Source organism: Prionailurus viverrinus, chromosome B3 (assembly GCF_022837055.1).
Source record: "Prionailurus viverrinus isolate Anna chromosome B3, UM_Priviv_1.0, whole genome shotgun sequence".
Taxonomy (NCBI): domain Eukaryota; kingdom Metazoa; phylum Chordata; class Mammalia; order Carnivora; family Felidae; genus Prionailurus; species Prionailurus viverrinus.
The window spans coordinates 104046776-104062263 of record NC_062566.1 but is presented as its reverse complement, the minus strand read 5'-3'; the positions used below and the strand labels follow the sequence as shown (position 1 = coordinate 104062263).

Sequence of the window (15488 nt, the reverse complement as noted above, 5' to 3'; positions counted from 1 at the left end):
TAGAAACATCTATTCCTCCTGACCCAGCTGGAGGAGGTAAACAAGGCTAACCCTGGTTCTGTCCTTAGCTTCTTCAAGAGCTGTTGTTTATTAAAACCTACTATGTGCCAAATGTTACCCCATACCAGGTGCCTAGTTCTCTCAAAATTTGTAAATAGGGTAAATATTATCCCTTTTTACAGATGAGGTTATACAGTAGGCTAAAAACAGCCATTAGCAGACGGGATTTGAACACAAGGTGTTTTTTTCACTCCAAAGTCTGTTTGCTCTTCCAGTGTTTTATCTTAAGGAAGAATGCTGCTTCTACCTCAAATACTCAGCATGCTCCTATGACTTTCAACCTAATTCTGTTAAGTCAATTATTTATTAAATGGTGAAAACGGCTGTTACCATTTATTAAGCACTTAGCACTATGCTAAGGACTTTGTCAGCATTCTATCACTTAATCCTCCTTACATCCTATGAATGAAGCACATAATTGTATCTACCTCAAATCTCTCCTCCCTCCAAATGATCTGCAAAACTGCAAGGTTCAATCATAGAAGCAACACTCTCAAAAAAACAGGCAGGGTTCTCAGCACATGCTCCCATTATGTTGAGTAACAGTTGTATTGTGCAACAGTGATAATCTAGTTTTAACACTTAAATTTGTGTGTGTATCTGACTTTTATACATTAATAAGGAATGTGTATATTTGCTGTTGTTAGTAACTGAACTTTGATACAAATTTTTCAACTCAAGCATCTAGATCAATTTTACTTGAGTATTTTGAGATTTAAGGTAAGCTATTAAAAACTATTACTATTTATAACTAGTGATCTATGTGAATCAAGATTTTCTTAATGACATATAATATTTTTAAGTTTATTTATTTTGGGGGGGGGGGGACAGAGAGACAGGAAGAGAGAGAATCCCAAGCAGGCTCCACACTGTCAAATGTGCAGCCCAACACGGGGCTCGAACTCACGGGCCGTGAGATCATGACCTGAACCAAAATCAAGAGTCAGACGCTTAACCAACTGAGCCACCCAGGCACCCCAATGCTGTATAATTTTTAAAGAACATGAAAATAAATTAGAATCTGAGGCTACCATGAAAATTCAATAATGTCAACAGTCTGCAAATTCATTTTTTATGCGCATTAGAACTGCCTCACTGTTCTCGTTAACTTTTAATTAATGTTTAAATTTGAACTTAGAATAAAATGTAAAATAATAAAAGTTTTCAAAATCTATTTTATACACATACCAGAGTTTCTAGGGGAGAGAGATCCAATATGTCCCTATTGGCTCTAGCATCTAACTTTCCTCTCTTTCCCCTCTGAATTGGCAAGTGAGAGGAAGGGATGATAGTGGAAATCAGATTACTATCTGGTTCAAGTAAAGCCAGCAAAAAAAGTGTGATGACCAACTGACCTGAATATTAGTTCAAATGTCACAATTAGTCCAGGTGATCAGAATTTTATCAACAACTTTCATCAAACTTACTAGGCTTCTTTTGTTAATTACTCAACCAAATTAAAGCTACCAACAAATGACTATCCAAATTTTTACTTGGTAAAAAATTTAAATCCTTTTATTACCTGCCATATGCTTTTAAAGGGTATCTGATCTAGCTAACCATGGTGATTACACCTTTAGAAACACTTGTATTGTCCAGAACTCTGAAGATAATATTGTTAAAGATGTGGCAACTAAATTTATAAGACAAATCCATAAGAAATGTGAGCCTGGATAAAACATTTATAGCTTAATATACTTAAGCAGTGAAGACTAGGAGAGTAAGAATTTGAGCATGAGCCAGAATTCTGGAAGAAAAATAAGCCTCAATAAAACAAGTAACAGGGTATTTCAAGAGTTGACAAACCTAAATTAGATGAAGGTGATGAAAATCATTGTGTCCTATATTACATAATCTATCTAGACATAAAGCAATCAGGAGACCTATAATAAAGATTTAATATAGGAATTTATATGATGTTCTTCACACATGTGACTATGGGGGCTCTTAAAACATTTCTTAGCTTAAAGCTATAACCAACAAAGTTCTTATGAGTTTCAGCATCAGCACAGCTCAGCTTCTTGTCTCCTCAGAAGGCTCTTTTTATCAGGTCATACCCCACAGAATTAAAGTACTAGCCAAGAAATTATTTCGGGCAAACCACAGCATCTGGGTCCCATAGAGATGAATCCTGTACTATTTATTTACTTACTACTTAGATTGTGAAATAAAAGTTTTTGTAGATCAGAAGAAAATGGCAGATTTTCTGCATGCAAATAAGGTACTGTATTTCTCTAAATTATCAATTCCATCTTTGTTGTTTTTAATTAAGTACAAACCAAGTAAAGTTCTGCACTGACATGTCTGTATAAAGTGCTATTTCACATCTTAGTAAAAATCAGTTAAGAGTATAGTAAAAAATCTATCTTTTCAATAGTTTGCTTACCCATCTCTATGACTGTTTTAGGACTAACATTTGAGGAAAATAGCAAAATAAGTTATCTTTGTGGTACTGTAGTTTTCACACACTATTTCATCATTATTTAACATACAGCACTGGACAAGAAGCTAACTAAATTATATCTTGAAATTATTTTGTATAGAAAATACACTTAGGAAAATGAGCCGCTGTCACTAACCTTCTTGTATACAAAGTTGAATGGCAATAGCCATTTTACAGAGAATGCTTAGTATTCTTTAGATTAACAAGAACACAAAATAATTGCAGATATTTTAATTCATCTCTTTTTGTTGTCTAATTATAAAAGAAAAGCCTATTAACATTCCTGATTATAAATACATGTGACTTTAAGACCTGAAGTTAGAGCCAATCATTCAAAACGTTAAGAACTGATTCATCCTTTTTTTTTTTTTTTTTTTTTTTTTTTTTACTTTTTTCTTTTTTAACGTTTACTTATTTTTTGAGAGACAGAGACAGGGCATGAGCTGGGGAGGGGACAGAAAGGTGGGGCAGTCACAGATTCTGAAGCAGGCTCCGAGCTGTCAGCACAGAGCTGGATGTGGGGCTCGAACTCATGAGCCACGAGATCATGACCTGAGCTGAAGTCAGATGCTTAACCGACTGAGCCACCTAGGCACCCTGATTCATCCTATTTCTAATAAAGTTAATGTATACATTTTTTTTTTAAAGTCTCTCAAATCTATTATTTGCTGCTTTAAAAACTCTTTCTGGCTTTGAAGGTACAAGTTGTTGTTTTCCACTTCTTATGTTGGTATTTCTACAGGACAGAACTTCTGAAGTGAAATTCCATGATCTAAAGGATGTGGCATTTAAATGTACCTTTCCAAAAAGGTCTGTAACTATTTTTGTCTCTGCAAATTCATGAATGTGTTTATCTATTTCTCCACGCACTCTGCTGTAATATATATATTATGGGTCTTTTTTACCTTTTTAATTTTTGTGAAGCTGATAGGTGAAAAGTTGTACATCTCACTGTTTTAACTGCCCTGCACTTCTTAAAATCTCAGGCCAGAGGAAATTCCAAGGAAATTTTCATGTTCTTAGTTGGCATTTTGGCCTGCAGCTTTAATCCAAAGTCCTATGCAAGGTGATTATACTATGTACACAGTGGTACTCTAAACATTTCTCATCAATTAACTTAATTTTTATTATTATCACCATGTTATAAATAAGGAACCTGGTTAAATAACTTACCCAAGTTTATGGAGTTAATAAGTGGCACAGCTTTATTCAAACTCAAGCAGTCTGGCTCTAAAAACTATGCTGTTAACAACAGACTATGCTACCTCTCAGAAATTCAATTCTAATTACTAAGGTAAGTATACATATATCCAGGCATTATAAAGTTCAAAATTTGTCTATACATCTCCCAAGACAAAAAGGAGAGGTAGAGGGGTTGGCTCTGGAATTTAGGACTTGACTCTAAGCCATTCAGAAGCACTCATGGGCAGGCTCTTTCCTGGTATCCGCTTATAAATCCAAAATCCTAATTCAAAAGCACCTACAATGGCGTTGCTCTGGGCTCCACTGTCCATCAGCTCTTCAAAGCAATACAGCCTTTAGTGGATACTGCCAACCACTAAGGGGAGAGAATCAGAGGATAGTAATTCAATCTACCTCATATAATCCCACCAGACTGTACTCAAACATCTCAGCTCACTATTGCTGGTGTTTTATTTGCTCCACATCTGGATCCCCAAAGTAAAACCAATCTGCATACTCACTTCAAAGCTGGCTAAGCATAAGCTAAATTGCCAAGATACCTAATCACACAAAGTAACGTAAGAGAAAAAAGACGAAGAAAATCTTCCCCTTCTACCATTTATTGAGCACTTAATGTGTATCAGGCACTATGTTAAACACTTTCATGTATTAGCTCAGTTCATGAAAACAACTCTATAGAGAACCAAAACACAAGATGGGAAGTGGACTTCCTGAACCTCAGAATAACTTCTTTCATTCAAGAAATATTTGTTACATAAATATTTATTGAGCATTTACCATGCACTGTTCAAGTTATAAGGAATATAGTGACAAGCAGGATAGCCTCCCACTTAGCCTACTGTAGAAATAGTTACCTGGTGCTATATTTTCAAATGCTGGTCTAGGTGCATCATAATTATTTAGGGGCATTCAACATTCCAAACTTCTGGGCTCCACCTTCGTAAATTCTGATTCAGTAGATCTGAAGCAGGGCCCAAAATTCTGGGTTTGTAAAACTCCCAAGATGCATATGATACACAGTTAGATCTGGGAACCATTGACTGAACTATTTCACTATTACTGTGCTTTAATTTCACCCAAATATCTACCCAATTATCATTCCACAGTCAGAAATCTCATATTATGCCCTGCTTAAAATCCCATCAAATGTACATAGGACAAAATCTATTTTCTAAAGAAACCCTCCCTTAGCTAGTTCCCTGTCCATCTCTTCATCTTCATTATTCCCTATTCCTTTGGTCACACTGCAGTTACTCAAAAACATATTTCATTCCTTTCTCGCTCAGTCTCTCTCAGCCTGAGGTACCCTTCTCAGTATGTGACTTGGCAAATTTATGTGAGAAACTTTTAAGATTCAACCCAGCATTATTTTGTCTCTACTCTGTCTTCCAAAACTGTTCTTCTCCCCTAAATTTCACCACTCTGGTTATTCTGCTACATACACATGACCTTTGAACAGCACAGATCTGAAATGTGTAGATCCACTTATTATATACGGAATTTTTTTTTTGATAAATGCAATATAGTACTATAAATGTTATTTTCTCTTTATGATTTTCTTAACACCATTTTCTTTTCCCTAATTTGCTTTATTGTAAGAATACAGTATATAAAACATGTATAAAATATGTGTTAATAGTTATCGGTAAGGCTTCCAGTTAACAGTCAAGTTTTGAGGGGAAGGCAATTAGTCACATTTTTGGGGGAGTCAAAAGTTATATATACGTGGATTTTCAACTGTGCAGGGGGTCAGTGCCCCTAACCACCTGCATTGCTGAAGGGTTAACTGTACTTATCTTCCTCTACAATCCTCAAAGCTTCTTGGAGGCAGGAAACTGCCTCATTCATCTTTACCTTTGTATTCTTAGTAGAGATGTGTGTAAGTTCCACTTGGCTTTAGTATTTAGCCCTAATCTATTTGACTTTGACTTCAGCCCATGGAAGGCTGACTACCCCGCCCTTCAACATTTGTTTTAGGATCCCTGAATATGTGCTTCATCAGTGCTCCCGTAATCCTACAGGTTATGATCATAATTAAACAGAATAATAATGTTAGTACTATGAACAAAGCATACAATTTGGATTTACCAAGATTATGTGGATATGCACTTTCAAGTGTAAGTAAGCATTTGGTGGGTATACTAGGTGTTAAGTTAGAAAAGCTACTGATTTAAAAAAAAAAAAAAAATCACCTAGCAGCATAACAGTGAGTGGCACCAATACTATATCACCAAAGAGAGAGCAAGTGATACCGCCAGAAAAGGATCTGGAGGCAAAGGGAGAAGGCAGAGAAATTAGAATACCAATTTATTAAAAAGAGGCTAAAGATTTAAGATTATTTCCCTTATCACTCTAATCTATACTCTAATGTCTTTTACTTTTTATTCCTAAACTGATGTGGTCAGGTAAATGCATGAGTTGTAGTTAATGCTATTAATCAATTAAATCAACACCTTTATAATTATGTCTTCCTGGCACAGCTGGAAACACAAGATTTGACTGTTTTCTAAAATTGTTTTCAAGAAGTGTTGTAATTTTCATCATAAGACATGAAAATTTTTATTAAGTTGATTTCTAATCTTATTGGCTTTTTTTTCAAGAGGAGGTTACCCCTAGACAAGCATATTTATTACTTCGAGTATTCTTACGATTAATGATTTGTTGTTCTATTTTCTACCTGGTAATTGCTGCAAAACCCTAATACTTCAAACAGATAATGTTTAAAAATATATATCCTTACTCTTAATGGAAAAAAAACTGCAAACAGTGACATTTAAAATTAAACATGAATTACATTTTCAGGTAAGCTAGTTATTATTTATAACTATTTTCTCCAGGAAAATGTCTTCTAACTTCTAATAAACTTAAAAATGAACCTTTAGGATATTCATGTTAAAGAATATTATTCATTTATTCAACAAGTATTTCTTAGTCATCTCCATTGAGCCATATACTGTTCTCAGCAAGACTGATTAACAAAACAGACCATGTTACTTGTCCCATGGAGCTTACATTCTAGGACAAATATACCATTATGTTTCTTGTCTTTATTCAGTAGCAGTTAGTAGGTCAATCCCTAACTGACACATTTGCCCTAGGAAAAATCTTTCCATAAAATCAAATAACAAAAATTTAAGACACAAGAAAAAAGTCTACAAAAATTAATCTGTGCTTATAGAAGATGTTACAGTATACAACAAAATTTGAATATGAATCCATTTTTCTCTGTGTATAATACCTGTGTACATATGTAAATCAATATGTATATATGTACACATATACATACAGACATGTAACTTACAAATGCTTAGATAAAACCTGAAAAACACAATATACAGTTAGCAAATTCATAGTTTCAAGATGGCAAGATCCCAGAATATTTTGTACTTCAAAATTCATCGGTGAACTGATACTATTATGTACCTGCATTTGTCAGAAAAGTCTGAAAGAAGTAGTCATCTCACGTTTCAATTTGTTTTCCAGAAAGACTAATTAGAAAGGAGTTAAATGTTTTCTTCATTTCGGAAATGAAGCAGGAATGACCATATTTCTTTCAGAGAAATGGAAAGTGGTGACTGAGTAAGCAATATAATTCAATATTTTCAGTCTCTCGTTCTCATCTAATTATTGGCTTTTAAATTTGGCATTTCATAATTAATCTGAAATTATAAAATCAAGTGAAATGGTTTCCAAAGAAAAATACTCAGTATACATATACTTATTTGAGTTTTGAAAGGAACTTAAATTTCTTGGTTTAAGTGTTTACTATCTTACTAGCTTGGCAATATCTTGTAAATATCCACAATTAGGGAAAAGATAGATTATTCTCCTTCCAATAACCTCACAGAAATGCTTAATACTCGATTTTCTAATGCTGCAGTAAAATAAACAGGGAAGAAAGATTTACTGTTTTAAATTCAGGGTACATTCTGAAAAAAAAATCTGTATCACATCTGAGGTAGCATTAATGTGAAAATGTTCTATTTATACATTAAATAAACTTATTAATTAGCTAACAGATTTACATCTGTTGACAATATTATGTACTAAAGTTCTGTCTGTAAAAGGAATATGCTTTTGTTTTTAGATTATTCCTAACTAGTGATTTACATCATCTCTCTCCTGGTTCAGAATTGGTATTGGGCCTCTCAAAAAAGTCTTTGATCCTCTGCTATATATGAAGTACTAGATATATAAAACCAAAAATGTGTATGTGAAGGTATTACTCTAATTTTAGCTTTATCACAATCAACTGGCAGGATTCTGGAAACAGATTATTGGGCCTTACCCAGGGTTTTTGATCCAGGAGAGCTGGATGGGGCCTGAGAATCTCCATTTGTAACAAGTTAGCAGGTAGGTACCAATGATGCTGCTCTGGAGAATACTTTGAGCCCCTCTACTCTAAGAAAATACTTTATGTGTCTTTCAAAAATTCCCAGAGAAGTAAAAGACTGTTCAACACCCAAAAATGGTTAACTTTTTTTTTTTTTCAATCTGCCCAAATGCTTTACATGTACAGGAAACATATCCAATCTCTCATATGTTAGCATTGCCAAATACTTAGGAACTCAAAAACTACAAAATACACTAAGGACTCAGACTAGATTAGACACTGGTCGATCTGTGATATACATCATCATCAGTAATGGAACTTTCTTCCCAGGTATTTGTGCTTAAATCCCAATCCTGGAAATTCAAATGGTAGACCTGGAATGTGTCTTTCAAAAAACAATCTCTCAGATGATTCTGTTTAGCACTCTGAGCTATTCAAAGTTTGTATTTCATCTATCAGTGCTTGTAAAGTTTAAAAATTCCTGAATCTCATCCCAAAATTATCAAATCCGAATGTCTACAGGTGGGTACCTGAGAATCCTTATATTAAGTAAACACCCAGGTGATTAAGTCACAGAAATTTGAGAACCACCAGCAGGTCTTATAGCAGAGATTTAACAGGTTAGCCAGCAAATTTTGAAAAATAAGAAAAATTTATTTTTAGCTGCAACTACATATACATACTAGACAACTACGTTTGTCAGGCAGAACACTGCACTCAGTGGGTTGGGCGATGCTGTGCAGAATGAGGCACAATTGCTAGGAATAAGAAGCTAATGAATGGTACAGCTCAGTGACAAGTGAGTAATAAAATACAAGAGCATAATTAGGCTTCAAAGATGACCAATTAAAAAACATAATAACCATAGAATGATTTTTTTAAACCTTTTAAACAATTTTTAAAATTCACCTTTAAATCTCTTTATGAATGTCACAAACATCAAAGGGGTTGAGAATCACTGTCCCTGAGTAACAGCTATGTGTTAATGGCTTTCCCCAAAGCACATCACCTCCTCTATTATTCTTCTCCCTTTACGTTTTAGCCACCTCAGCTTGTAAATGATTTTGTTTTCTTTATTATATTAATAGAACTGACACTGGAACTTAAAGAAGGTCAATGACACTACGTGTGTGTGTGGATGTATGTATTCAGAAGAATGTGCCCTTAATTACTTGCTTAAATATAACAGAAAATATGTAAGTTACAATAAGTACTTAATAAAAAAATTCACATGTATTGAAATAAAGGTGTAGACATAGAAATCACAAGCTGAAGATTTTTATTTAGTTCTAAACCCTGACCATAATGAAGATCCTCGAAACAATGACAAAGAAAAAGCTCTCCTAAGCAAATGTCTCGGTCCTCCACCTACATTAATCAATCCTATCCAATGTTACCCAATAAATTTTCCCAATGAATCCCCTGATCCTGTTTCCTTTATATAAAGGAAGTAACACTATCAGTAAGTGGCAGGGCTCAGATTCCACCGAAGACTGAAGCTCCCATATTTAATATAGCCTATGCCTTTCCACAAATCAGATGCTCAATAACTTTTAAATGGAAAAATTAAAGAAATTTGGGGATGTTTTTACTTAGGAATAGAAATAACTACCTTCAGGTATTTGAAAAGGATGTCATACAGATTCAGTGATTTTTTTCAAATGCAGAGAGTAATACATGGGAATTAAAAGATGGCAGGCTTTTTGCTCAACAGAGTTAAAACAGTATTGAAGGTAAACTTTATGAATTTTTAAATTGTGTTCCCGTTCTGGTGGCAATGTAAGAAAAAGGGAAAAAAATCATATTCTGGATCATCTAAATAATCTCTACATAAGTCTATATTGTTGCCACAAACTTTGTATGTTTGAGGTTGCATGTGTTTATGATCGAATTGGTACCAAATGATCACTAAAAGGAATAGTTACATTTTTTTAAAGTGCACACTCAGACGTACATCTCAAATGTTCACAGGGATTGCTTTGATCCAAAAGAGATCTAAACATTGGTCAGTGTCAAGAAATACTGGAACAAAAGAACTTTCTAACATTTAAAGCTGCCAAAAATGAATAGACTGTTTTATGAGAGTGCTTCTGTGTATGTCAAAATTCTCAAAGCAGACTGGCCAAATAAATAAATACAATTATAGAGGATGCTTCCGTGATGATTGGTATTAATAACAAAACTTAAATCCTGGTCTACATTTTGCAAGAACCCCAAACTTGAAATCACTGTACTAAAAAATAAAAGATGGACTACATAACAGATGCATCAAAAACTAATTACTCAACTGTGGCCTGAACCATCAACAACTCAATGCTCTGCTTGACAAATTAGATGCACAATTATCTGCTAAACAAATGAATATACAATAATCTGTTACAGGTCAAGTGGTTAGGTGCTGGAGCAATGGTCCTGGGTTGAAAAAAATTTTTTGAACCACTGAAATAAATCAACTTGCTCACATTACCCAAGAAAAATAGCACTTCCTCGATTCACAGTGAAGGCTGTGACTACTGGTTTGACATATAACCCATTTAAACATTTTAGCTATGTTATCTGCAAAGGCAAGCAATTTCCAACTCTCCTCTGCAAACGGATTAAAAGACATTTAATGATTTCCTGACACCAAAAGAGTATGGAAAAGTAGGCTTTCTTAATTTGCCATCCTCTAACAGCCAAATAAAGAGCCTTGTGAATATTTTTTTTTCCTCTACCATCATCACTATGAAGAATGATTACTTTAAAACGTTTTTTTTGTTTTATTTATTTATTTATTTATTTATTTATTTATTTAGAGCGAGCATGAGCAGGGGAGAGGTAGAAAGAGGGAGAGAGAGAATCCCAAGCAGGCTCCACATTGTCAGCACAGAGCCCAACGTGAGGCTCAAACTAATGAACAGCGAGATCATGACCTGAGCCAAAACCAGGAGTTAGACGCTTAACTGAGCCACCCAAGCACCCCAGAAAAAATACTTTAAAACAGCATATCTACACACACACACAAACATCTCTATTTAACCTTCAAAGGCCAGGCATTCGTGGAGAAAAAAAACCAATGTAGAGGAAAAGCATCACCAATATTCTACTACTATTACAGGTTTACTAATGGTGTGGCCCAAAAGATGCCATCCGTTCATAGACTGTCCCAAAGAAGGCTTGAATGATTCTAAATATGAGACTTCAAAAAAGTGAAACTCTTCTGAAAAAACATAATAATTATAATATGAACCTAATAATAGTTTCTAGTTTATTAAGCCCCTACTTTGTGCCAAGAACTCTTGAGTGTTTCACATGAGTTAATATCTTTTTTTATCCTCACAACGATCCTAAAAGGCAAATATTCTTATCCTAATTTATAGATGAAGAAAGTGAGATCTACAGAGGTAAAGCAACTTGTACAAGACCACATAGCTAGTAAGTGGCAAAGCAAGCAGCCAGCCTCTAGCACCTAAGTTCTTAGCCATTAGTCATTCTACTTCTTTCTTAAGGAACCTGAAATGAAAACCCTAATCCACAGAAGAGACTCTAAGCTTCCCAAAGTGCACAGCAAGAACAATTATGGTTGGTATCTGTAGAATACGAATTCAGATGATTTGCAACAAAAACCTATAGCCCAGTCATTACAATACCAGCAATGACCAAGAGTCCTATATAAGGAGATAATTAATAATCTACATCAAGACAATGAAATACTATAATAAGACATTTGACTCATGTAATCAGGGAACCCCACTAACATGGTTAAAAATGAATAGTCCACGCAGGGCAAACTGGCATTAATCCAGGAGACAGCTATATGGATACTAGAAGAGCCAGTTTCTTTTCATTTTTTAAATCACGAACTCTATGAATGCAGGCATGGGAATGCTAGGTACTATCTTTCATACCATACAGATAGCCGGTCAGTGGCAGAACAAGGCCAACATGCATATAGAACAAAGATATATAAACCAAGTAATATTCAAGAGAAAGTCAGAAATTATACTCTGAGGACATCACTTGAGACTCTGGATTTAACTATTCTCTCAACCAAAACTAGACTGTGTAAGCCAATTAACTGCCTAACCCCTTTAAACTAGCTTGAGTTGTATCTTGTCATGTGTAAGCCCATGACTGCCTTACCCCCTTAAACTAGCTTGAGTTATGTCTCTTCACTGCAATAGAAAGCATCCCAATATACTTATAAACTTCAAGTATTTCATACTTGAAGCAAACTTTAATGATGACCAAGTACAAGAAACTGGCACTCTCCAACACTGCTGGAGACTATAAACTGGTCCAAACTTTCTGAAAGTTTAGAGCAGACTTAAGAAACATTTGCTAAAGATGAAACAAGGTAAAGACACATTCCATACATTTAACTAGCGAATTTCCTGCAGTCATATACATATGCTTCTTTTGGTAAACTTTTTTTACTCAGTGCTCCAATATAGAATTGGCAAGCACTAAGTTTTAACGTACCTTAAAATAGGGTACTGATTTACTTTCAAGGCCAAGTATGTATGATATAGCTGTATTTACTAACAAAATTTTTTTAGCCTGGTTCTAATAGATACTATAAACATTTCTGAAAGAACAAAAAAAATAAATTTCAAGATTCAAGGAAGTTCCAAAGTAACACAAGGCATTTCCAAGCATAAGAAAAATTCCTATGAAAATTAAGACATAGAAGAGAGGACAATAATGACTTCCAAAAAACCTTTTAAAAACCTTAAAATCTTTCTCTGCTTTCTCTTCGTTCATTCAAATATTTATTAAGAACTCACTGTGTGTATTCTCTTTTACACCACAAGCTTCCAATTATTCCCATTTGTGATCTTGCCCATTGAAATGTTTCAATTTTATAGTTGAAAAAAGGAGAGAGGGTCACTTTAGAGAAATCTAGTTAGCATCTTAATTTACAAGATCTCTAAGAACAGAAATATATCAGAACTCTTAAGAACTTAAACTTACTGCCTTTAAATCTTATTTTTCAGTTGGCAAAACAGATTCTCACAAACTATTAGGAAAAGAGAAGCAGCACAGGAAATTGTTACAAATGAGTGAAAATTGCAGTATTAAGTGGCAGACACTTAATTTGCCTAAATATATTGTGACTTTCAAAACAAGTAGGTGAAGAACCACCATAAGTTATGTTCCATCACTAGATTTTTGAACCACTTGCAAAACAATAAATTTTGAAAATCACACTGTGAAATCATCTTTATGTTTAATATTATAAGTAAATTAAATTTTAAAAGGAAGAAATACTCCAACGGTTGAGATCACCAGAACTAAATGGTATCATCTTGGAGGTGATTTTCTTATGAAAATAAGTCATTTCAATTATTTTTAAAAATCATTTAAAATAAGTTACCAATTAAGTGTAACTTTATTAACAACAAAACAGTTACAGGCCATTTTAATCAATAAGTATTTCTGAAAATGTACTGGCAGATCAAATCTGAGTCCCTAGAAAAACTTAATTCTCATTTTACAGGAGCTTAACCTTATGTCCGATAAAGCTTCCCCTGGCAACTGTTCTCTGTTGTTAACTTTAAGTTGGTTATTACACACAAACCCTTAAAATACAACCACCTGAACATATCCATTAGAATGGTCATTATCACAAAAACAGAAATTAACAAATGTTGGGGAGGATATGGAGTAATAGGAACCCCTGTGCCTGTTGGTGGAAATATAAAATGGTGCAGCCACTATGGAAAACAGTATGGCAGTTCCTTAAAAACTTAAAAATAGTTACTATACGATCCAGCAACATACTTCTGGGGATATATCCAAAAGAACTGAAAACAAGATCTATAAGAGATACTTGTACACCCGTGTTCATAACAGTACTATTCACAACAGCCAACACGTGGAAGCAACCTAAGTGTCCACCGAAAGATGAATGGATGAACAAAATGTAGTGTATATTGGCCTTAAAAATAAGGAAATTTTCACACAGGCCTACAACATGGATAAATCTTGACAACACTATGCTAAGTGAAATAAACCAGTCACAAAAAGACAAAAACTTTACGACTCCACATACGTAAGGTATTCAGTAGTCAAATTCATAAAAACAGAGTGGAATGATGGTCATCAAGAACTAGGAGGGGGAAACTAGGAGAAATGCTTAATGCTTTCAGTTTTACAAGGTAAAAAAATTCTAGTTACACAACAACATGAATACACTTACTCTTGAACTGCGCACTTAAAAATGCTTAAGATGGGAATTCTTACATTATGTGGGTTTTTTTTTTAACCACAATTTTAAAAAAACCTCACAATCACTTCAAAAGCTATGGAAAAACAACTCATGAGGAAATCACTTAAATTTTGTTTTTATAAATGTAGATTTTATATATTTCATTTTTCTGAAAGAGTCATGTCTGGCAAATGATATGGGTTTGGTAGTCTTTATTGCAGAAACGTGAATTTTAATCTAAATCTCAATATACATACAAAAGAGTTAATTCTTGATGCTCCAAGAAAGAGAGGTATAAAATTATTTTTAAAATTCCAAGATCTAGTTATTTCAAAAATTCTTGCCAAACTTTTACCAAAAATACTGAGCAATATGATTGACTTAGCTTCAAATTCTTTTTCTAGCTCTGTAGTTAGGCAGAAAACATACACAATACATACACCACAAGTCGCAGAAAGCTGGCTAAAATCCCCCAACTGATAGTTAGTCCCATCATTAAAAAAAAAGAAACAAGATAAAAAGAGAACATTCGTATGAATTAAAATCAATTTCTTAATAGAAAACTATCTAACAACACATTTAATTTTGATTATTTTCTCCTACTTTATAAACAGACTTACATTAACAATCTTAGATAAAAATACAGTATTTTAAGGGTGCCTGGATGGTTCAGTCAGTTAAGTGTCCCAACTTTGGCTCAGGTCATGATCTCACGGCTCAGGAGTTCAAGCCCTGCATCGAGTTCCGTGCTGACACCTCAGAGCCTAGAGCCTGCTTCGGATTGTGTGTCTCCCTTTCCCTCTCTCAAAAATAGAAAACATTAAAAAAAATTTTTAACAAAGAATATATTATTTTAAGAAGTATCTATATGTAAAAAATTACATTTTAAGAGGCCGTATCTACGAACAAACTCAGTAATCTAATCCAAATCTTTAACATTCATGTATGGTAACAGTTTTTTTTAATTTCACCAGCAAACATAATCAACTGTTAGGAGTTCTTCAGAAAACATCAGTCAAGACTAATCTTCCTCAGCCTCCTACACATCATTCTTAATATACAACAATAGAATATAACCACAAAATCTTAACTTTGGGCCCACACACCGTTAGTGCTGCAGACAATGGAAATCACCAGGTAAAGATTGGACATTCTCCCAATGGCACAAAATGCTTTCCAGTGGACTACAGGAACAAACTACCACAGTTCAGGTAAAAGACTGCACTAATACAGATTTCATACAAATCAAGCCTCAAAAA

The 15488-nt window shown here is 34.1% G+C and overlaps 1 protein-coding gene across 1 annotated transcript in view; it reads right to left on the bottom strand.

Annotated features, from left to right (window-relative positions):
* Nucleotides 1-15488, bottom strand: part of HIF1A (hypoxia inducible factor 1 subunit alpha) — a 41843-nt gene that overhangs the window by 22754 nt on the left and 3601 nt on the right. The gene's annotated exons all lie outside the window — the stretch shown is intronic.